Below are 24,364 nucleotides of genomic sequence, written 5' to 3' on the forward strand. Positions count from 1 at the left end.
TTCACAGTGATGCATCAAATATAGAAAGGTACAAGAGAAGAAACAAAACAATGTATACATTTTAATGTATGTATTCTATTTTTGTTTTGAGTAGTCTGCTTCTTTCATAAAGGACCAGAAAAGTTTGGTAGATTTCCAAGTTACTGGACGCAATCTGTGCACATCAGAACTGAGTAGGGGAGTTGAGCCAGAGGCTCCCATTTGAAGTGCACGCTCTGTGCTGCGTCAAACTTCAAAGACTGCAAATAAGCGGAACCAATTTTATGCTGCCAGAACTGCGATGCAGTGCCATTCAGAAGAAACTTGCAGTGAAAAGAAGCATATAACAAAACCAAATCAAAGGAAAAACAGTCAAGTTGTTGCTCGGAGCAAGCCACAAAGTGAAGCGTGCAGGACAGATAAGGACAAAACATGGAAAAGACATTATTTAAAGGGTTCCTTCCAAACATATGCTAAGGTGCCCTTGGGACAGGAAGTCAAACTGTATCTTGGGCATGATATATTTTATTTCAAGCTCTCCCTAAAGTTTGAAGATTTAGAGCAGGCTGGTCCCCTCAATGGCAGTAGTAATGTCTGTATGCCAGGAGACCTCCATCCCATGGGAGGACAATTTTGACTCCATGATATAAAGCACATTACCTTTTCAGTGACCCTTTAATGCTGGCTGCAGTTTGCTCCTTATATCACCTTTATATAGCTCCACTCCCTTTGGCTGCTGCAGTAGTTCTAAACCTATTGCTGAAATAGCCTGTCAAGGGATTTCCTGTAATGCAGAGGACTAGGTCATCTTGAAGGTCAAGCCCAGTATCTTTGCTACATGCTCAGCCCCTGTATGCCCCCAGTTAGTGAGACAGAGGCCTATTGGCTGAACAAACATGCTAACACTCGGTTTTCCAAAGTTCACATTGAAATAAATAACCTTCATATTTTTCTAGGATTCAGTGGCTTAAAAACTTTTCAGGACCTTTATTTACATATTCTGTAACATAACATGCCAACAATTACTTTTAATAATACTTACATGATATAAGGGGACTGCTACAGAGTAGCTGCAGCCTTTTCCATTCCCTTTTGGGATTTCTCTAAGCAGATCCTCACTTTCTCTAATCATTTCCTCATTTAAATTCTATACTATTCAATGTTACTTGTACACTGTAGAAGGGCTGTACTAGTTTGTAGTTGGGATCAATAATTATAAGTAGGTCAAGATTTTATCTTGCTTTGTTTATCCCAGTAGCACAGCAGAAAAAAGACAACAGTGAAATTACATTTTTACATTAAGAGCCCATTTCTCATCTCAGACTCTTACTTACCACAGTGGGGAGTGCTAAAGACAGCCCTTAGCTAGATGAGATAGCTGGATATGTATCCCTAAGTATACACCTCCATAGATTCGGACTTTACAAATGATGTGGGGATATACATTTATGAACAAGATCAGGATGGACAAATCAGTTTGGCAAAAATAACAGCCATCCTGAACCCCAGTCCAAACATGATGGGTTTTTTTTTTGAGGGTTCAGGAAACATTTTTGAGGGTTCAGGAAAAAAAATGATGTTTGAGTATGTTCACCTTGTCTGGGAGTCAGAGAAGAGGTTAAGAAGGAAACAATTCTGTTGGATAGGCCACCCATAAGCTCCTAGCTGAGCTGCTCAAATTTTGTTTAGGCCTACTTTGTAGTTGTGGCTGAATTCAATACCTGTACAGATGGGACGTTGTTTTTTTTTCTATCTAGACTTGGTGTCTCATGTCTACCATGATAATCACAGGCCTCATTCGGGTGACTTCAGGCCCTACACACTGAGCTGGGAGCACTCTGGATTTTGATTTTGGGCAGGGTTTGGTGAATATGGAGAAGTAGATGACATTTCATCATGACCAGACTACTAACTCCTACAGTTTGTGGTCAGGGTTCACCTTTCCTACTGTTGAGGCAGAGGACCTATTTTATTGGCTCGCCCACAGGGCCTGATCGGTCCAACTGAGCATCAGATTTCTCTAAGGGAGAATACTTTGCAGCTGGTTGACCATTTTATTTATCACTTGGTAGGACATTATGGACCAAATTCTCAGCTGATAACCAGACAACCGCTGACAGCAATAAGAGCTAACTTGGTTTATGCCAGCTGAAAATCTTTTGATAAAATGCCTCCAGCCTAGGAAATATGTTTTGCATTCCATACTGTGGTTATAGAGAAGACAAAGAAAATAATTTGCTCTTCCACCACTATATCTGCAGAGTCTTATCTGCTGGCGCTCTTCCAGACTGTGAACAGCTTTGCTGGGTCCGTAGACAATGCCAGATTTTTGGCATGGGGAAGAATTTTCAATCTACATCAGGGATCAGCAGCCTTTGGCACGTGGCCCACTAGGGTAAGCCCCCTGGCAGGCCGGGCCAGGCCGGTTTGTTTACCTGCCACGTCTGCAGGTTCGGCCGATCGCAGCCCCCACTGGCTGCGGTTCACCATTCCAGGCTAATGGGGGCTGCGGGAAGCAGTGTGGGCTTAGGGATATTCTGTCCGCTGCTTCCCACAACTCCCATTGGTCTGGAATGGCAAACTGCGGCCAGTGGGAGCTTCCATCGTTCGAACCTGCGGACGCAGTAGGTAAACAAACTGGCTCAGCCCACCAGGGGGCTTACCCTGGCGGGCTGTGTGCCAAAGGTTGCCGATCCCTGATCTACATCATGGTCAAGACTGATTGAATTTGGATTGGATTGGAGGTCTTCATAGAGACAGTTTTACATCTAGAGAAGGGGAAATAAAAAGTGCATTTTCTGTCTGAATTTCAGGCAGTTTTGGTATCTGTTAGAAGCAACAGGGAAACTTGCGCAGGGTATCTGAAACTTGGACACAGGTTATAAAATTAAACAGGAGGATCCTACAGGTATTGGTGGAGGCGTAATTAATGCGTCCCTGTGGCAATGCCAAGTGATTGCTTCTTTCAGAGAAGCAGATGTTAGCTTCTTGAGCAAGAGCCTATCTCTTGACCACAGATACTCTCATATCTTCCCAGATTATGAAGAAGTGGGTATAGAAGTAATTCTCATATCATCTGGAACCTACAATATATTTTATTTATAAGGCATCCAGCATGGTGGTATCTTTGCACACAATAAAATAAAAGAAGAAAGTACTTTTTAACTTTTCAAACACAAATAAATATGTAACTAACAAAGTCCATTGGAATTGTAAGAATACAAAAAGCCCAAAGTTCCAGGTCTGTCAGATCCACATACATTAAAACTACAAAACAGATCAGGCAATCTGGAGAAATCTTAGTCTCTGAAATTCAATATGGGAGTGCATTTGAGCAAGCTCTTACAAACCCAGCCTTTTTGCATGTTATCACAAGTTGCTTGTTTAAATTAAGATAGACTGTTGGATTGGGTAGAAAATCAGTCTGTCATTTTTATTGGTTTTGGGATTATATCAAGAGTTTACCATGACAGGCCAAGTGCTACCAGCTATAAATTTCCCTTTCAGATGAGCTGAGGGGAAAGTTTCTACAGTTTATCAACATATTGTCTTCTGGAAAGTTGGAAAAATACCCTGCTACCTGTGCCAGGTAATATGAACTAGATATTGAAGATTGCTAAGCCAATACTAACTGACTTGTGTCACCATAGTAAAATCAATGTATGGGCAATAATAAATTACTGCAGAGGCTGGGAATGAAGGAAACATAAAATGCCATGGTTCAGCAAATGAGACTCTCTTATGTTACCCACAGGCCATTTAAGGGTGATTGCACCAATGTTTTTAATTATAAATCAGTGGAAATGGCATTATTTCATCTGTGTGTGTTCTTTGCAGATCAACAAGATATTCACTGGAGCTGTGATTACTTTCATCATAATGATTCTTCCTTGGTAGGAAAATCTTGAGTTTGGGGTTTGTTGTATGATTTGTCATGCTTCTTTAAATAGGATAGCTGGAGCTACCATGTGGATTTGGATTTCTACATTAATAACATTTATATACAGTACCTCTTAGATGAAGTGCAAATAATAGTACTGAGTATTTCATCCATGGATCTCAGAGTGGATTACAAAATAGGGTCAATGCCTGAAGTTGAGTTGCGCTGACTTTCCCAAGTAGCAGACCCTGAATGAGAACCCAGGTCCGTTTACTCCCACTCTTTTGTGAAGCCATCTTTTATATAAATAAAAAGTTATATAGGTTTTCAGGTCAACTACTAAGAGCCATCAGACTTTTGCTATTATCAAACTCTATGACAATACCTGTGTGGGCAAAGAAGGGGGATATGGAATTGTATCGGTGTCAAATTTACATTTAGATGAAACATTTAATATATAAAGAGTTATAAAAAGAAGTATGTGCCAGGGTAAATAAGGGGTATCTTAATGTCCTATCAGTCAGAAGAGTGAAATGCTTGCAAGTTTCATGGAAACAATTTAAAAACTCCATAATAGAGGCTCAAACTAAATGTATACCCCATATTAAATAAAAACAGTAAGACAACCAAAAAATGCCACCTTGGCTAAACAGTAGAGTAAAAGAGGTAGTGAGAGACAAAAAAGCATCCTTTTAAAAAGGGAAGATGAATCCTACTGAGGAAAATAGAAAGGAACATAAACTCTGGCAAGTTGAGTTTAAATGTATAATTAAACATGCAAAAAATAATTTGAAGAACAACTAGTAAAAGACACAAAAACGAACAGAATTTTTTAAAGTATATCAGAAGCAGGAAGCCTGCCAAAAATCAATAGGGCCACTGGATGATCAGGGTGCTAAAGGAGCACTAAAGGAACACAAGGCCTTTGAAGAGTAGCTAAATTAATTCTTTGCATCCGTCTTCATGCAGAGGATGTGAGCGAGAGTCCTACACCTGAGCCATGCTTTTAAAATGAAAAATCTGAGGAACTGTCCAATACTGAGGAGTTGATAGAGGAGGTTTTGGAACATAGTGACATATTAAACAGTAATAAGTGATCAGGACTGAATTGTATTCATCCAAGATGTCTGAAGGAACTCAAATATGAAATTGAAGAATTGCTAACTGTTAGAGGTAACCTATTGCTTAAATCTGCCTCATTACCAGTTGACTGGAGGATAACTAATGTAACACTGATTGTTTTAAAAAGGCTCTGGAGTCAATCCTGGCAATTATCAAATACATAGATGAACATGATATGTTGGGGATGACTCAACTTGGCTTTTTTAAAGGGAAATCATGCCTCACCAGTCTATTAGAATTCTTTGAGTGTATCAACAAGCATGTACACAAGGGTGATCCACTGGATAAAGTGTAGGTGGACTTTCAGAAAGTCTTTGACAAGGTCTCTCACCAAAGGCTCTCAAGCAAACTAAGTAGTCTTGGGATAAGAGGGAAGGTTCTCTAATGTATCAGTAATGGTTAAAAAGTAGGAAACAAAAAGTAAGAATAAATGGTCAGTTTTCATAATGGAGAGAAGTAAATAATGGTGTCCTCCAAGGATCTGTACTGGGACCTGTCCTGTTGAACATATTCATATATGATTTGGAAAAGGGGCTAAACAGCGAGGTGGCAAGATTTGCAGATAATACTAAAGTACACAAAATAGTTAAGTCCAAAACTGAGTGTGAAGATTTGCAAATGGATCTCACAAAACTGGATGTCTATGCAACAAAATGGCAGATGAAATTCAATATTAATAAGTGCAAAGTAATGCACATTGGAAAACATAATCCCAACTATACGTACAAAATGATGGGGTCTAATTTAGCTGTTACCATTCAGGAAAGAGATCTTGCAGTCATTGTGAATAGTTTTCTGAAAACATCTGCGTACTGTGTAGTGGCAGTCAAAAAAGCTAACAATGTTGAGAATCATTAGAAAAGGGAAAGATAAGAAGATAGAAAATATCATGTCACTATATAAATTTATGTTACCCCCACACCTGAAATATTGCATGCAGTTCTGATCACCGCATCTCAAAAACGATGTATTAGAATTGAAAAAGGTACAGAGAAGGGCAACAAAAATTATTAGGGATATGGAACAGCTTCCATATGAGGATCTGATATGGATGCATCCGATGAAGTGAGCTGTAGCTCACGAAAGCTTATGCTCAAATAAATTTGTTAGTCTCTAAGGTGCCACAAGTCCTCCTTTTCTTTTTGCAAATACAGACTAACACGGTTGCTACTCTGAAACCTGTCATATGAGGATAGATTAATTAGACTGGACTTCTCAGCTTGGAAAAGAGATGACTAAGGGGGGATATGATTGATGTCTATAAAATCATGACTAGTGTGGTGAAAGTGAATAAAGAAGTGTTATTTACACCTTCATTTAACACAAGAACCAGAGGTCACCCTATGAAATTAATAGGCAGCAGGGTTAAAACAAGCAAAAGGAAGTACTTCTTCACACAACACAGTCAACCTGTGTTGCCAGGGGATGTTGTGAAAGCCAAAATAATACCGGGGTTCAAAAAATAATTAGATAAATTCATGAAGATCAATGGCTATTTTTTTTGCTGTTAATTTTTGAGTCTTTGGCTAGTTGCTCTTCAGATTCTTTTTTGGCCTGCCTAATTATATATTTACTCTTGACTTGCCAGAGTTTATGCTCTCTATTTTCCTCAATAGGATTTAACTTCCAATTTTTAAATTATGCCTTTTTTGTCCCGTTTCTTTTACTTTCTTGTTTAGCCATAGTGGTAATTTTTTGGTCCTCTTACTGTGTTTTTTAATTTGAGGTATACATTTAATTTGAGCCTCTATTATGGTGTTTTTAAAAAGTTTCCATGCACCTTTGAGGCATTTCACTTTTGTGACTGTACCTTGTAATTTTTGTTTAACTAGCTTCCTCATTTTTGGGTAGTTTACCTTTCTGAAGTTGAATGTTACTGTGGTGAGCTTCTTTGGTGTTTTTCCCCCTCTCAAATATGTTAAATTTAATTATATTATGGTTGCTATTACTGAATATTTCAGCTATATTAACCTCTTGGACCAGATCCCATGCTTCACTTAATACTAAATGAAGAATTGCTTCTCTCTTTGTGGGTTATAGGACTAGCTGCTCGAAGATGCAGTCATTTACAGTGTCAAGAAACTTTATCTCTGCATCCCATCCTGAGTGACATGTACTCACTCAGTATGGGAATAGTTGAAATCTCCCATTATTACTGAGTTTTCTATTTTCATAGCCTCTCTAATGTCCCAGAGCATTTCACAATCACATCACCATCCTGGTCAGGTAGTCGGTAGTCTATTCCTCCTGCTATACTCTTGTTATTCAAGCATGGAATTTCTATCGGTAGAAATTCTATAGTACAGTTCGATTCATTTAAGATTTTTTACTATATTTAACTCTGTGCTTTCTTTCACATATAGTGACACTCCCACACCAGCATGACCTACTTTGTCATTCCTGCATATTTTGTATCCTGGTATTACCATGTCCCATTGAGTATCCTCATGCAACCAAGTTTCTGTGATGGCAATTGCATCAATATTACATTTACTTTATGACAAAGGAGAATTTTGAGGAGAGATTTGAATGAGGATAATGGGGTAGCTTTGTGGAGGTTTATCGGGAGCTCCTCCCAGGTGTGAGGAGCAGCATGGGAGAAAGCACAAAGGTTCTTCTTTGAAAATGTAACAAGTGGACAATGGAGACTGACATCATGGGCTGATCAGAGCTGAATGTTGAGGGCTCGATAGCAAATTTGAATTGACTTCAATGATGCTATGTTGAATCACAGCAGCTGGGGATTCAGCCCTATGGATCTGAGCTTGTCTAAAAATGTTTTTTTTAATAGCAAGAAGAAAATGCAGCCGTCAGAAAAATGCCCTAATCACTAGCAATTCCAGCTCCAGTGAACAAGCCCGGTGGGCTGACAAAGTAATGGCAGATTCAACCTTTCATTCACCTGCTAGGCTCTAGCCCAGATTATTTTACCTTGGCTTAAAGTGATGTTTACTAAGTCACTGCTTTGAGGCTACATCCAGAGCCGACTTCTCCCTTTGATGCCGTCTTGAAAGCTGGGTTTTACTGAAAGTAACCTTTGGAGCTTGAGATAACCTGTTGAGTGAGAGAGCTTAATTGAAAGAGACAGAATTACAAGGCATCTAGCTAGGCCATTGGGTCCACAAAGTGATGATTTCATTAGAATACTGAGCCTCTTTAGACCTGTCAAATAAAAATATGCCCACTCCTGCCCCTGTGCTGCTTTGAAGCAGATTGAGAGTAGGCGCCCCGAAGCAAATTGAGAACAGGCATATTTTAAAGTGGTGGGACTTCATTCCTAAACACAGCCCCAGTGTTTGTATTGTAATAGCGCAGACATTATATTGCCTTTGTCAATAAATCTACCTACCCTCCTCCCCCACCCCTAAATTTCAAGGAAAGTTGGAGCCTCTGGAGGAAAAAGTGCAATTGGGAGCCTCAGTTAGACCCAGCTCTGGAGTGGAAATGGGCACATTTCAACATCTCTAAGCTTTGTGAATTTACAAGGAGAAGATTTTGTGTTCTGAGAAAACAAAATGACTATGTAGCTTTTAATAGAAGATGCCCTATTTGGTAATCTCTCTTCTTTAGATGTTTCAACTTTATCATGCAAATCATAGGGAAACATAACCCAATTTGATTAAAGTATAATCAAATAATCAAACTGCCATGTGCCCTCTGGCACATTTCACTCAGTATCCAAGCATGTGTTTGTTCCCTAATCCTAAATACACTTTCTCTGCACCATCCTGCCTCTCCAGTTACTGCTGTAATTTCCCTTCTCTAAACACTTTGACTGAGGCCCTGGCTTTCTGTCTGCCAGCTCTCCACTGTGTGTATTTCATTCTGGCTTTTTGCTCCCTCCTGTCTCCTGAAACTGCACTCACCAAAGTTACTAATGATCTTATCCAATCTTCCAATCTGCAATCATTCTCCTCTGCCTTCAGCACAATGGATCATCAACTGCTAGCCGGACCGAAAGGGGGAATTTTTTAAAGGAGAAAATATTTCTCACTGCTATGAGCTGTTGTATCCATTTTACAGATAGGTAAATTGAATTACAGAGAGAATAAATTGCTTGCATAGGGCCACACAATCAGTCATGGCAGTAAACTTGGAACTAGATTGCAGGCTTTCTGCATCCCAGTGCTTAATTTAGGGCATCCCAATACTTCTGTGGGAGTTGTATTAGATCCTTAATTACCAAAGAACTCTTCCTCCCTGTAGTGAGCAAACCCAGAAATGTCCTTTCAGTGGACAAAAATATGCTCATTTTTCCCAGTTATTCATTTCTTTCACAGAGAGGTCAGAACCGAGCCATCAAGAAGAGTTTGGCCAGAAAGGAGGTGATGCTAGAATTATTGGAGTTTCAAATAAATATAAATAGCATGAATCAGATGTGGGGTTTGGTAGATGACTTAAAAACAAAACCACCACAGAGCAAGTTCATCACTAAAGACTGTGCAAATATTTTCTGAATGAGACCCTTTCACGTGAGATGTTTAATCATTGTTTTAATTTAACCAATGAGGTCATTTTCAGCCCTGTTTTCTTAAAAGTCAAATTGATGTCATTGGGGAAACATGAAGGCTTGCAAGCTTTTGTGAACCTTAAGGAGTTAGCACAGTGTCACCTAAAGTAATTCATATGGCTGTAATTCATGATGTGATTTAACAGTTTCAAATATAACATTCAAAAAGATAAACAACAGAAAAAATCATCATTCCCAATAATTAGTGGGATATTTCATACCAAAACATTTCTATTTCTTCAGGACACAGTTTATTGAGTAGATTCACATCTTGAGTCTCAGCATGTTTGAAAGTTTTATTGGAGTTCCTTGTTTTTGTTTCTTCTGTTCTTCAAAGAGGCCTCTATAAAGATTCTGGGGCCAACCAGTCTTCATAGTCACTTGTGCAACATAGCAGCACAAGAGATCAAGGAAGACATCAAGGACAGACTTCAGGATGTTTTAATAAAAAAAACTCAGGCCTTTAACACACTTAAACCTTGTCCAGGACTTAAAGCAGTCTTCCCCTGGTAAACATCCATGGTGAGGCTGGAGGCAATTTTGCTGCCTGCTGTCCCTTGGGAATGAATGCGTCTTCTGGTGCAGCTGCCTCTATGGGTTCATGAGGGTTCAAGCTGCACGCCTTATTCCAAAAAGATAAATAAAGATTGCCCACAATATAATCACCACTATAAAAAAATCCCTGGCTTGGTGTCCAGTATAGAATTGATACTGCAGGAGTCATCTTTGTATAGGCAGGCAGGCAGGCAAGCAAGCAAACAAATAAATTCTGCTTATATTCATTTACACATTACAATTCCATAAGCTTTCCCCAAATATTATGCAGATGGAAAACTAGACCTCATGCTGCCGTAAATCAGTAGTTGTGCTGTGGTGGCAGGAGAAAACAGTTAAGGGGTTTGTTTTTCTTCCAAGAAAATCATACTTTTCAAATCCATCTGAACCAGAGCCAAAGGATTATTTCTTATCTGGCTGCAACAAACGTTCTTTCTAGCAGGGATGTGTGGAAAAAAATACCCAACATACTGAGCTCAGGCAAATTGGCTCTTTAGGGATGAGATTTAGGCACCTAAATTCCATTGCTGTTAAAGGGATTTGGACTCCTACCCTCCTTACGTTTCTTAGAAAATCCCAGTCTAAAACTTTGCTGAGATTGTCCTGCATTGTAATAAACAATTTTCTATGGTTTAATGAGGGCTACCACAGGTGAAATCAAACCGGGAATTTCTACCCACATAAATCCTGAGTTGGCAATTTCCAAATGAGTCTGAAATTTTAGAAGTTTAGACCTTTTTAAGAAACTGCTGCTTTCTAGCTACATTACTGTTGTAGCATTCATTGTTACCGTACTGGGTTCTTGCAAATCTCAGAACGATACAGTATTTTATAGTAACAGTGGCAGGGAAATCTTTGCAAGTAATACATGGCATAAAAACATCAGTGCACAGAGATGTGCTGGAGGGGGATGGGCTCAAAATCCCTGAATTCCTGTATTTGAAATTATGGCTACCAAAGTGAAGAGATTCTTGGAATAGTTTCTCTTCTTCTAATGCAGGGGTGGCCAACCTGTGGCTCCGGAGCCACATGTGGCTCTTCAGAAGTTAATATGCAGCTCCTTGTATAGGCACTGACTCCGGGGCAGGAGCTACAGGTGCCAACTTCCTAATGTGCCAGGGGGTGCTCACTGCTCAACCCCTGGCTCTGCCACAGGCCCGGCCCCCACTCCACCCCTTCCCGCCCCCTCCTGAGCCTGCCGTGCCCTCCTCCTCCTCCTCCCCTCTTCCCCTCAGAGCCTCCGGCATGCCACAAAACAGCTGATTAGGAGGTGCGTGGCAGGAGGGGGAGGCACAAATCGGTGGGGCTGCCGGTGGGTGGGAGGCGCTGGGAGCGAGGTGGGGGAGCTGATGGGAGGCTGCTAACGTATTACTGTGGCTCTTTGGCAATGTACACTGCCAAATTCTGGTAAATTCTGGCTCCTTCTCAGGCTCAGGTTGGCCACCCCTGCTCTAGTGGCTTTCTCCTTTGCTGGACACTGCTCAGTTATCCCTCTCAGAGAAGATTTATTCCTGGGGTTTTGCTGAGCAAACACTTTGCCTTTGAAATAGACCAGATTTCACCAACTCTCTCTCCAAAAAAAAAAAAAAAAAAAAGTCATGGTAGAGACTATATCCAAAGCTTCCCAACCCATTTTCACCCACAGAGACTGCAGACTACACAAGCTGATCACTATGTTAGCCCACCAGTGTACTTAGTATATGTTTCCATAACACTATAAACATTTCCATCAAGTCCACTTTGTTTGTGTGCCCTATTGTGTTGACTACCTCCTCGGTTATAGCTGTCAGAAAGCTTATTCATTTTAACAGGAAAACAAATAGTTTCCTGAGGCCTCCTACATTTCTCCCTGTGGCTTTGATTCAGGAGAGTATCCCTATTCTCACTGAAGCCTCGGGAATGTGCTTTTTTCAATTATGGCCTATGAACTCATGTATCCCTGCAACATGGGATTTACCACAGGCTAAGAGGATATTTTTCTGGGAGCCCCTTGTTCAAAGTTTAGCAGCCCCTTCTTACTCATACTAAACAATTGGGACCGTGTATGTAAAGGAGCAAGATGTCTTGCACCTTCATATCCTCGTGAGAGTTGAGGGTGCTCAGCACATGGCAGGAAATGCTTAGCAACATTCTGGATCAGGAGGAGAAGGTGTGGCCGCCCATTGGCAATGGGAGATCCTGGGGGAACTGGGTTTTGCAAAAACTCTCAGGCTTTTTCTGTAGGTTTTTAGAATCTTTCAACTTTTGCAAAATATTTTTTACAGGAGCTGAATGTCTGTTTTTCATTCTAGTTTGAAAACAAGTCTTCCCCTTCATCTAGGATTCCCAGGGAATAACGTAGACACCACGCACAGGCCCACTTGCATTTTGCCAGAGCCAAGTGGAAAACTAATTTCAAATTTTGTTCTAAATCAAGAACCTGCTGTTTCTGAATTGGTTCTAAAATGAGCTGAGCTTTACTTTATATATTTCGCATAGGTGAAAGAAAGATACCCACTTTCCACAGACTGGGATCAAGTGTGTATCACTTTGCTTAGTTCTTATTCACATAAACATCTCTTCCAGATAGCTTTCATTTAGCTCCTTCTAAGTCTGACTGAATAAAATTTTTAATTCAAAAATTTTTGAAGACAAAGGAAGGCCTATTTCTTTAACTGGATGTTTTTGTGGCCCCGTTGTAATTTCTGCAAAAATGTCCATAGTTTGCTCAAATTTATTGTTTGGTTTAATTGCCACTTCAGCTTTTGTTTTCTTTTTGTTCTTTGGTTGGTTTTGGCTGATTTTGACTGGTCAGTTTAGGCTCATGGTGGGACTTTTTCCTAAACTGAATATTTGTCTTTTTTGAACAATTACTGATTTTAAAAATGGGGGAGAAAAATCAAGTTTCCATCAAAAATTTCATAAAGCCCCAAACTAGTCTAATTAGAAAATGAATGGAATGAAGATGTTTCAGAAACTTCCACGATTGTTTACAAATAACCAGCCATACCTGTAATTGCATAAAAATAACCAGCCATACTCTGCATCTTAAGAGGAGTAGAAATTAAGCATGATTTAGAAGAAAAACTATTTCTTGACATCAGTGACAGAGTGAGGAGTCAGACTTTTATTTACACCGCTGACTAATAAAAATGCAGCTATCTCATGCCTAGAATATAGCCCGAATAGATAACATACAAATGAAATGAGCAAACTGAACATGTGCTGGGAGAACACAACCCCGGCGTCCACATATGGAGGATTATCTTGAAGGATGACTGATAAAAATAACCCTCCAGCAGATATTTTTTTAAGGAGAAACACACAGGCTTTATATTAAAGGGCTCTGCTAACAGTCACTTCCAGGCTCTTTCCCATGATGATTTTAACCTATTCCATGTGGCTGGTGAAGGTGGTTAAAAGGTTTTGGGGGAATGCAGGGAGGCATAAGTCTTCCTCACCCATTTCTAACTCTCTGTGGAAGTTTCCCATGGGATTATCTAAAACTGATTTAATCAGGACAGACACATTTCTCTGTTGAAAGGTACAAGAGAGCTGGATTCTGCTGCGCAATGCTTTATGGTGAAGGTTCACATATTATACAGGAGTCACTTCCCATTTGTCAGACGTGTTGGTATAATAGCACATACTGCAAATTGTTAACAGTTTGGGATGGGCAAAGGTTTGGGTTCAATGCGAAATGGAGAAGAGAGCAACATTGCTCCTAAAACACCTTGAAGACATCTTCAATCTCGAGAGCAGCAGGGGATGTCATTACTGGGCTGTGGGTAGTCATGCCTAATGGCTAGAGCCGGAGTGCCCTAACCACTGGCTATTGGCTATTCTGGGGCTCTCTCTTCCCCCCTCATCCCTCCTCCCCTCAAAAATTCATACTGGATCTGACAAAAGTTTTGCTGACATTGCTACAGTTCCACAAAATGTTTCAGTTTTGATGAATCCACATTTTCCAATGAAAAAACAGTTAGACGAAACACTCCTGATCAAAAAAAAAGAAAGAAAAGGAGCACTTGTGGCATCTTAGAGACTAACAAATTACTCAGATAAATTTGTTAGTCTCTAAGGTGCCACTAGTCCTACTTTTCTTTTTGCAGATACAGACTAACACAGCTGCTACTCTGACTCCTGACCAGTCATTTGAGTTTAGGGCAAACATCTCTGTCAGTTCTCATTTTGTGTGTACCTGATCTCCTATCTCTATTAACAACAGACTTCTAGATAACATAAAAGGCTTGATCCTCAGCTAGTGTAACTCAAGATAACTTCAAATACATAGTTTACACCAGCTCAGGATCTGACACAACCTATACTTTACAGTTAAAGGAAAGCAAGCCATTCTTTTGGATTAGGTTTACTTCTTTCAGGCTGCTTCTCACAGTGCAAGGCCAGATACTGCAGTACGTATTCAATCATAATTTGCAATGAAGTCTCAGTGAAGAGCGAAGAAGAGCGAAGTTTTGCCTGAGTAAGGACAGCTGGGTCAGGCCCATAGATTTTTATCTCTTTAAATTGCTAACACATGTACTGATACTAATAACGATGATTAAGAAATAGGAAGAAACAAATATCAGTGAGTACTGCTTTTTTTTGGATGCACACTGTTTGCATTACATTTACCAGATTGCAATCTAATGCTGAGACATTGTCAAAATCCTGCGTTCTAATTTTTCACCTCTTGTAAAACTTCATGCTTTGCCCATGTGGATTTGCATCTCAGCGTTTTACAGTGTGTTTGTATATGCTGTGCATGGGCTTGCTAATGACTCTAACGATTAGATATGAGCAAATAATTGATTCTTCAGTTCAAGAGCCAAAGTGAAAAATCCCCCTCAGCCCCCAAAAATGGTTCTGTTCAGAAAAATTGTTGTCCCGGTTTTTCATTTTGTTTTGTTTTGGGCTGTTTTTACCTATTTTGGATTTTTAAAAATATATGTTTCTGTATTTTGAAATGAAGAGTCAAAATGTTTCTTTGAAATGAACCATTTTGATTTTTTTTAAATAATTTCTCCTATTTCAGCCTGAACTGTTCACCAAATTCTAAGGGAATTCAAGGATAGCTGATGTGCACCCCAACAATGCATTTTTGGGGAGAATTTACTATTTGCTGAAAAAAAAATTCAGCCACCTCTCCTAAGGATAATTATTCCTCAGGTGCAAGTGGAGAGTAATCCATATAAAAATCTAGGATTGAAGCACTCTGAATAGAACTGTGCAAATAATTGATTTTTCAATTCATTGGAAGTTCTAGGGGAAAAAAAACCCTGTTTTAGGTTGAACCAAAACAGATAGTTTGTAGAAATGTCAGTACATTGAAGGAGTCAGTAAAATTTTGTTTTGGATTGATCAAAACATTTTGTGGGACCCAAAACTAAGTATTTCACTTTCATCTGAGATGTAAGAGAGCTAGGTACAATCCCCATTACAGAGCAGGGACTTGAATTCAAGTCTCCCTTTTCCCAGGTGAGTGTCCTAACCACTGGGCTATTGGCTGTTCTAAGATGGGGCTTTCTCAATCCCTTTTGCAAAACCAGAGAATGCTTTAACAACTGGAGTAAAGATTATAAGAGAGGGATGCCCCCAAATGAATCTTAAGCCCCATTGTGAATCTAGTCTGAAAAAAATCAAAATATTTTGTTCTGATAATGTCAAAACAATCACTTCAACATTTCTGATGTTCTTTTTTTTCTGTTTTGATCAATACAGATTGCTGAAATGGACACAAATTCGTTAAATATTTCAGTGAATGAGAACTGCCTGAAAATTTTCACCCAGCTTTAGTAATCCTGAACTTGGAAACAATCTGGCTCCAAAGCTAAACATTGCTACTGATCCATATCTCTTTATGCTCGGCCAAGCCAAAACGCCAAGCTGCAGAAAGATGCCAGAAGGAGGTTGAAGATTTGACTCCTGATTCTGTCTTGATACATGGCCCTGTAACAGTGGTTGATAGAATAGTTTCCTAATTTGTCTTTTGTACTGCAACTCTGTGCAGGTGTCTGTACATACTCTAACCTATTTCTCAATGGCTAAAGTCAACACTCCCTATTTCGCTGCCAGTTGCAGTATAGTTGTGTAAAGTAGCAGTAACTTCAAAGGAGTGACTCTGAAGTAATGTTATTGTAACCAGGTGCAGAGTTTAATTTGTTTATTCTTTAACTGAGGCCTCAGAGGCTTTGGCTGGATTTCTGAGGCAAGGGGAGGAGTAAGGGTGTGTGTGGGGGGGAGCATCTTATTTCCCTCTTTATCCCTTTGCATGAGCTACCTGCATTGCAGCATAGATGTTCATGTTCTGGCTAGAGCCTCGGCCCTGAGACCCCACAAGTAGAGAGAGGGTCCCAGAGCCCAGGCTCCAGCCCGAGCCTGTAATTTTATAACCCCACAGCCTGACCCAGGCAAGGCTGAGTCAGCTGACCTGGGCCAGCCCCAGATGCTTTTTTTGGCAGTGTAGAGATACCCTACCGGTATGTCTACACTGCAGTGTAAGCCCAGGTTTAGCGGGACTAGAGTCAGTGGATCCTTGGTTTGAGAACCCAGGGCTTGAATGTCTAAACTGATTGCCAAACCTAGGTTAAGAATTTTTTACCCCAGGCCAAACCCAGGGCTCCAATGTCCACGTTACAGTACACAGACCAAAATACCATCAGCGATATCCTGGACTTCCCAGAGCCCTCCTGAAACGTGGCTGCTGTAACCCTTTGTTGCTGGTGCAGTGTGGAAAATCTTGGCTGTCCAACCCACATGTTACAGGAAGTTTGAACAGCCCCCCAGCACTGCCTGCCGAGCTGTCACTTTGCTCTGCACACTGCTAGCAATCAGAGCCAGCAACATGGAGGAGGAACCATTTGAAGACCTTCTTTCCCTTGCACTTTCACTCCTGTTTCAGAAAATGGGCAGAGCTTTCCATGAGCTGCTGGTGGACATTTTGGCAGCGTTTTCTGCACCTGACAAAGCTAATGACAGAGCAGAAGAAGGAAGAGGAGGAGGAAGGAGACATGGCCCACTCAAACTGGCTGATTCTGCTCACAACACTCAGTGTAGCTGCTGTTGTCCCCTATGTAGATTGGTGGTTCTAGCACAGGGCCAGTAACACAGACTGGTGGGATCACTTTGTCTTGCAGACCCTGGATGACAAGCAATGTGTCCAGAAATTCTGCATGAAGAAAGCTACATTTGTAGAGCTCTGTGAGCAGCTTGCCCTGACCCTATGAAGACATATGCATGAGGGTGGCCATGCTGCCCCAGAAGTGGGTTGCTATTACTCTCTGGAAGCTGGCTACCCTGACTGCTATAGGTACATTGCCAAATAGATTGGTGTTGGAAAGTCAACTGTGGGTAAAGTAGTGACAAAAGTTTCTGAGTCAATCAGGCATGTGATTTTCCCCAAGGGTATTCCTGAGGTAACTGCTGACTTTGAGAGAATAGGGTTTCCTAACTGCACTGGGGCCATGGATGGTACTCATCTGCCCATATCATGCTCTCCTCAAGGAGCACGTGAGTACATAAACTGCAAAGAGTACCACTCCATTGTTATGCTGGCCCTCATGGACCAGAGAAGCTGATTTATAAACATCAATGTGGGCTGCCTTCGAAAAGTTCATGAAGCCAGAATTTTTCACCCTTCAGGAGTCTACAGTCATGGACAGGCTTGGACATTATTCCTACCAAATACTGTCCTCACCATTATTCTGAGGGACTCCCTCATACCTGCTTTTCCTTCAGCTTATGAAACAGTACCCTGATTTCTGAGACACTGCCAAAAGAAGGTTTAATTATACTCTTAGAAGGTGTAGGTTGTTTATTGTGTGTTGGGAAACTTTCAAGCCAATTGACGATGTCTACACACCCAGCTGGATTCCAGTGTCGTCAGTGCTGTGTGCATTACTGTGGCTTGCTGTGGTCTTCACAATCTTTGTGAAGCCAAAGGTGAGCCATTTCCCTGTGAATGGACCTATGAATGTGAAGGACTGCTGAACCCAGTTTCTTCAGCCAGAAAGTGCACCTTCCATAGCTGGAGTTGGACGCACCCAGGCAACAGAAGTCAAAGATGCTTTATGCACTCTATGACAGATTTGCCTGCAAAATGGAACAGGGAGAATAGTACTTTTATGAAAGTGCTTGTTGGCAGAGGAGGGAGTGGTTGACTGCTTATGAGAGGTTTCAGTGCTTGGGACGGGATGGGGGGTTGATTTCCACGTAACATGAGTGACCTGATTGGTTATCAAATGGGGGAATGAGGGTTGATTTACAGTATGGATTGATGTAACAAAGCAAGTACTTACTCCTGCACTGAAATCCTGTCCTCAAGCTATGCACTCAGTCTGAGCCTTTCCGCTTGCCTCTCACCACGCCTTTCCTCTAGCCATGAGTCCCCCTATCTTTGTTACAGGGCCTACTTGTGAGCCTTATCCAGAACTTCAACCATAAGTTAATCCTTTTGGAACGGTGCATGAAGGTACGTAGACTCAGGCTACTGCTGCCCTGTGGGTGAGCTGAGGAGGTACTGCACCCTGTAGAGGGCAAGGGGCCTGGACTAGGACAAGACACAGAGGGTTATTGTCTGAAATAGCTCAGGGCAGGAGCACTGACAAAAGCATTGTGGAATTTCAAGGATGTAAATTGTTTGGTTTTAAACCTGAACTTTAATATGTTGTGAGGGGGATACTTTAGACCACAGAAGCTCCCTGGAAACAGCCAAGTTAATCACACAGGAAGGCACGCAGACACAACGGGAAATTTAAAAATCACACCTGCTTTTTTTTTTCTAAAAATTACAGCACAGCTTGGTCTGGTGGGCAGTTAGTGGCCAAGCTATAAAAGGTTCCTCTATGATTTTAGGCATTTCACATTTTGGAGCACATAGCAGTCATTGTGGTGCCCAGTTGGTAAAGAGAGAGGTTATTCCAAGCTGCCAGTGGGAAACCAGCAGTGTATGCCACTAAAGTATTCAACTGTATAGTAACTGAACAGCACCTCTTCAAGTAGAGTGGGTTGGTCAGCTACCAAGGGGGACCTGGAAAATACAACGTTGCTCGAAATGTGGCAATTTCTCTGGAATTCCTGTTAACGGAAAAGTTTGCAGCTCTCAGAACCCAGGATTGGATCAGTATCCACAAGGGAATCAATAGGATGTTGTGTTGGAGTCCACATGGCTTAGCCTGTTATGACTGCATGCAAACATACAGAACTCCAGTGCCATCTCCCTTAACCCTACCCTCTGACACATTTTTGGACAAAATTTAAGACCGTAGTTGTATTTGGGACAAATGATTTCATCATCTATGGACTACATTTAACTGAATGGACTGGCTTTATAAGTGGAACACATTTCCACCTCCCCCCCGCAGGGCGTTGTTTTCATGAGGCTTGTTACACAGTTGAGTGGCTATATTTTACAGGGATAGCAGCATAAGGTAATTATTTTAACAAACAGGAACACCCTAGCAAAACTGTGTGCAACAAATTCACTTTTCAAGGCTTTTTTAACTGTTTGCATTTCCTGGTCACCATATTGAATGTCATATGCCGGGGGGGTGTTGGGGGCGAGTTGCTGGCATACAATTTGCCAATAGCACTGGTATGCTGCTAGCCTGCACTTGTAACAACTTTTGCATTGGTTCACCAAATGGAAATCCCTCCCGTTCCTATATTAATAAACATTAAATTGGAGCCAGACATGTACCAGGCTTCTGCCTCGTCCCTTTCTGCTGCCTGTCTCATGGCCAGCCATTCCTGGGGGGGCGGGGGGCATCGAAAAGCTCTTCCAGGTGCAGCCCCGAGATGTGCTGCTGCTGCTCCTGTGGCAAAGCCTCTTAAGAAACCACTGTCAGCAGCAGAGTCACTTCATGGGCCTCATTTGGCACCTGCTGCTCCCATCAGTTCCCATGCTGGAGGCCGGCGCCATCAGGCTGCCATCCTGGTTGACCAATTCATCATACACTCCCATCAGCGCCATGCTTGGTGCACTACCCAACACCCGCTCAAGCTCATCAACTGGGCATGACATCAATGAGTTGCCCAAGGTACAGGTCTGGTTCCTGGTTTTCCGGTAATTAGTCTTGAGCTGCTTAGTCCACTCACTGCCGGTCCAGTACACTTCCAACACTGCCAGCTTCTTCGCTATATGCTGGTTTGCATGGTTGTTTCTGATACTCTTATTAAAAGCTCCTTCTGCTGGTCTTGCACTAGAGATTTTAACCAGAATCTGGCTGTGTTCCCATGACCATAAAGCAGTGTGCTTTGCAAAAGACTTCTTCTGGTCAGTATCCATTGCAAACACAGAAGGGTCTCAGAAGGTTGCAGCTTGGCACTCAGAATACAATGGAAGGGTTAAACACTGACTCACCGAGCTGCTGTACTACAACAAGGGGTTATTGCTTCCCTTTCCCTGGAGTAAATTGGTGATTCTTAGAAGAGAGAGGACAAAAGAGGTTGGCCCATGAGATTGTGGGATACTTTTGGCAGTCTCCCAGGACTTGAGTCTAGGGGTGCTGTATCTACACTGCAAAGTGATAGGGCTTGAACCCTGGGTCCTGACCTTGAACCATTCACCCCCACAGGGTCCTAGGACCTTTGGTCCAAGCCCAAGATATTTGTGTGTAGACAGAAGGGGAATTAGGGTTCAAGTCTGAGTATGAACCTGGGCTGACACTAAAGTGTAAGCATAACCAATGGGGCCATTACTTCCCTTCTTATGCAGTGTCAGGACATGGTTAGGCAGGGGTGGAGAGTGGGCGGAGCCATGGCTTTCATCCGTCCCCACAACATGTCAGCTCAGCTCTGCTTGCTGGAAGAACAGGGAAGTCATCTGCCTCTACTGTAGATTGGTACCAGGTTACATCCCCTTGGATGTTTGCGGGGAGCCAAGAACCACATTGTGATCAGGGTCTGCTCTGGGGGCAGCACAGGTCTGTTCAGGGATGTTGGCAAAGACACACATTTGCCCAAAGGCAAAACCAAAACTAGCCAGCAAATATTTTTGCTTAGAACTCCCCTGGGTTCAGCGTTTATCATTGTGGATTGCACCTGTTTCACCAAACTCTAGTTTACAATAATAATTACTATTATTTCAATATACAGGAGAATATTTATCCCATCTGCAGGTTTAATTAATTACAATTAGATATAAATTTGTAATTGTTGCTACCTATCCAAGCCATACAAAAGAAGAAGAAGATTAATTACAAGAATGTGCCATTTGAAGCAGAGCTATTCAGCTAATATGAGATGCATTTTCGCATTCGGGTGTTTATGAGTTTAAATCCCTTTTGTATTCACCCTTTAGTATGAATGGTTAAGTTCTGCCAAAGCCTTTCGGTGCTTGGTAAATCCCTGTGGTTCTTTCATAATATGCTGAATTAATTCGATAAGCCTTGAGCTCTGTAACTGCAGGGTAATTCAGCATTCAGTGTTATTTTATCTCCATTGCCAAAAGGTGAAGGGGGGAATAATTTTAAGGGAGTGGGAATTGTGATGGGAGAAGCTTCACACAGTTCTACTAATAAAAAATTAAATAGACCTTTAATACACCACCCCATCCTAGGGGTAAGGATAAACTAAATAAGAGTGCACTGTGGGTTATGTTAACTAGAACATATGTAGCAAAGAGAAATATATATGGCAAAGGAAAACATTCCTAACAGTGAGATCTATCCAGATCCAGTAACAATCTAGCTTGACAGTGGAACAGCCTCTCAAGGGATATGGTGGAAGTGCAATGACTTAAGTCAATTCAAACTGTATGGGAAAAGGTCCTGGAGTGTTGGCCTGGAACTGAGAGCACTAGGGACTAGGTCCTCAGAGATTGTGTCTCATGCCCTGCTTTTTCTCGGGACCATGTAAACTGTAGGTCATCCAGTCATTTCTGTGCTTCAGTTTACTCACCTGCAATACGGGTGATATGACTACCTCATAGGGGTATGATGAGGCTAATATATTTGTAAACTGCTTCGCAATCCTCAGATGAGAAGGGCCATAGGAATGAAACACTCAGAAATTATATTATCAGGCAAAATATCTGCACATTCCTAATGATGTTTGGACACTTTCCAGGCATAACTGCGCCTCCACATCCGTGGCACGGCTCTGACCCATCTTGTGCAGCTGCAGCCCTCTATGGCACGCAGGCACAAACGTGAATCAGATGGAAGGGACGTGTGAGTGTGTCAGGCTTGCTATTGACATTCTGTACCTTACAAGTGACCCGAACACCTTGGCCAATGGCACCAGAATTACTGGTGCCTCAGAACTGAAGTAGTGGCATTATGCAGTCATGACCCTTTGAAGAATATTTATTCAGGGAGACATTAGTGTAAGTAACTGACTCATGTAAATTGCGGAACATGGAGCAGTATGGGGCAGGCATTTACCTTCTTTATGTGCTGAACTGAGTTGAAGCTAGAGCTAGGAGATGATTTTCATAATGAAAATTGAGGTTTCAGAGAAAACAAAGGGCAGGGTTGGCAGGAAAAGGACTCAGAAGATTTTTTTTAAAATATGATCAATGGGAAATTATTGAACAAAAATTACAGAATGAAAGCTTTTCATAATGTCATATTGAATTGGAATTTTAATTTGGTTTGAGTTTTCAAAAAACAACATTTTTTGAAATCTTGGATTTTTGGTTTCCCCCATCTCTCCCTTTCCCCCCATTTTTTGATACTCAATGCATAGAATCAATTGTATCTAGGTTTGGTTTGTTGTTTTTCAAGTCTCCAATCTAATTTCCTCAGCTGTGGAAAAATTAGTATAACAAAGGGAAAAAATGAAAAAAAAAATGAAACAATCCTAGACATCTTTCATTCTATTGAACTCAGTGGCCAGTGGGGAAAAAGGAGAAGGGGGAAAACAAAATTTCAAAAAATTTCAAAACTATTTCATTTAAAAAAACACCCACCCAATATTTTGTTCCTTTTGAATTCTGCAAAATGGACGCAAGTTCAATTTTTCAATTTTTTTTTGCCAAATTGTTTTTCCATTTTTACTGATCTCTGAATAGGGGAATAACCTGTTCTAGATATGTTAGAAGAGAGAGAGCATGAGCATTGTGGGGTTTGAGTAGATGCTGTGTGACTGCTTTTGTGTGTAAATGTTACTGTTTGGTGTTCAAATGCAGTTAGCATGTTCTTAAAGTGGACATTACAGTAGTCCAGATAAATTACCATGTAATAAACTGGTCCCCTTGGAATAACACTGAATGCAGAGGGATTGTGCAGCTAAATGAACTCCTTACTTATTGCATCATTAAGGTCTACTTTTATTTCTGCCCAATAATTTCTTAGAAGCAGTGTATCTACTTATTTATTCCACATAGGGAGACAGATATAGAGTCCCAGTTCAGCTCGCCAGTGCTCTTCATTTTTTTTTTTTTAGGCCTTTGCTTTAAAAAAAAACATACTGGAATTCTGCAAATCACATGTAAGCAGGCCTACAGCAAATAAGTAATATCAATTACTTTAGTGCATGAACTAACAAAGTAAGTTCTAAATTTTGGAACCTACTTCTGTTTATATATGTGTGTGTGTGTGTGAGAGAGAGAGAGGTATCTATATAAAAGTCAAGTCTTGAGTAAAAGCAAAAGACTTCAGGAAATAAAATAAAATCATTAACAGTGATATGAAACAGTCTCCATCTGTCATTTATTCCCAGTTCGGCAAAAACATTGAAAAAGCTGAGACATTTTGCAATTTAAGAAGAAACCAAGCTGGATCTTTCAACTATTTCTTCTGGGAGTACATTGAAGCCCCAAAACATCAACAGAATATCTAACACACACACACACACACACACACACACAAAGGTAAGTGGATTCACACACAAAAAAAGTAAAATAATTGATTTATAGGCTTTAGAAAATCTGCCTTACATTTGCTCCAGCAGTACAGTATTGTAGCCATCCTATTTCAAACTATACCGGGCTATCTAATTTATATTTCTCAATTAAAAGATTCATATTTCTTTTCCTTCAGAATTGCTATTAAAAAGAAAATGGAAATATTGGAACCAGCTTTTAAAGGTAATTCGAAATGTTTTTCTTTTGGCTGTCAATATAGATTTTTTCACCCCACCCCAGCCAACCTGTCTGCTCTTGCATATCCTCTTAGGCCTTCCCTCTCCTCTTTATTAGACATTACTCATTAGACCTTCCTCCTTCACTCTCACAGAGCCCCTCTTGCTCATCATCATAGGACTATCCTTCCAGACTTTCCTTTCCCAAGGCTATTTGCATTCCTTTCAATTAGTCCTAAATGAGGTCTTTCTAATCTAGTGGTTTAGGTTAGAAACAGAAACACCCTATTATCCGAAAGGGAGACCCTTTGCATGAC

The 24,364-nt window shown here is 41.0% G+C and overlaps 1 long non-coding RNA gene across 1 annotated transcript in view; it reads left to right on the plus strand.

The window, feature by feature from the left end:
• LOC122456797 overlaps positions 1-16,198 on the plus strand; it is a 33,107-nt gene extending 16,909 nt beyond the window's left edge. Inside the window, exons 3-5 of the long non-coding RNA XR_006275869.1 lie at positions 3,487-3,568; positions 3,817-3,872; positions 15,747-16,198. This is a non-coding gene — a long non-coding RNA (uncharacterized LOC122456797). The remainder of the gene's footprint in view (positions 1-3,486; positions 3,569-3,816; positions 3,873-15,746) is intronic.
• Positions 16,199-24,364: the final 8,166 nt, after the last annotated feature.

Source organism: Dermochelys coriacea, chromosome 1 (genome assembly GCF_009764565.3).
Source record: "Dermochelys coriacea isolate rDerCor1 chromosome 1, rDerCor1.pri.v4, whole genome shotgun sequence".
NCBI classification, from domain to species: domain Eukaryota; kingdom Metazoa; phylum Chordata; order Testudines; family Dermochelyidae; genus Dermochelys; species Dermochelys coriacea.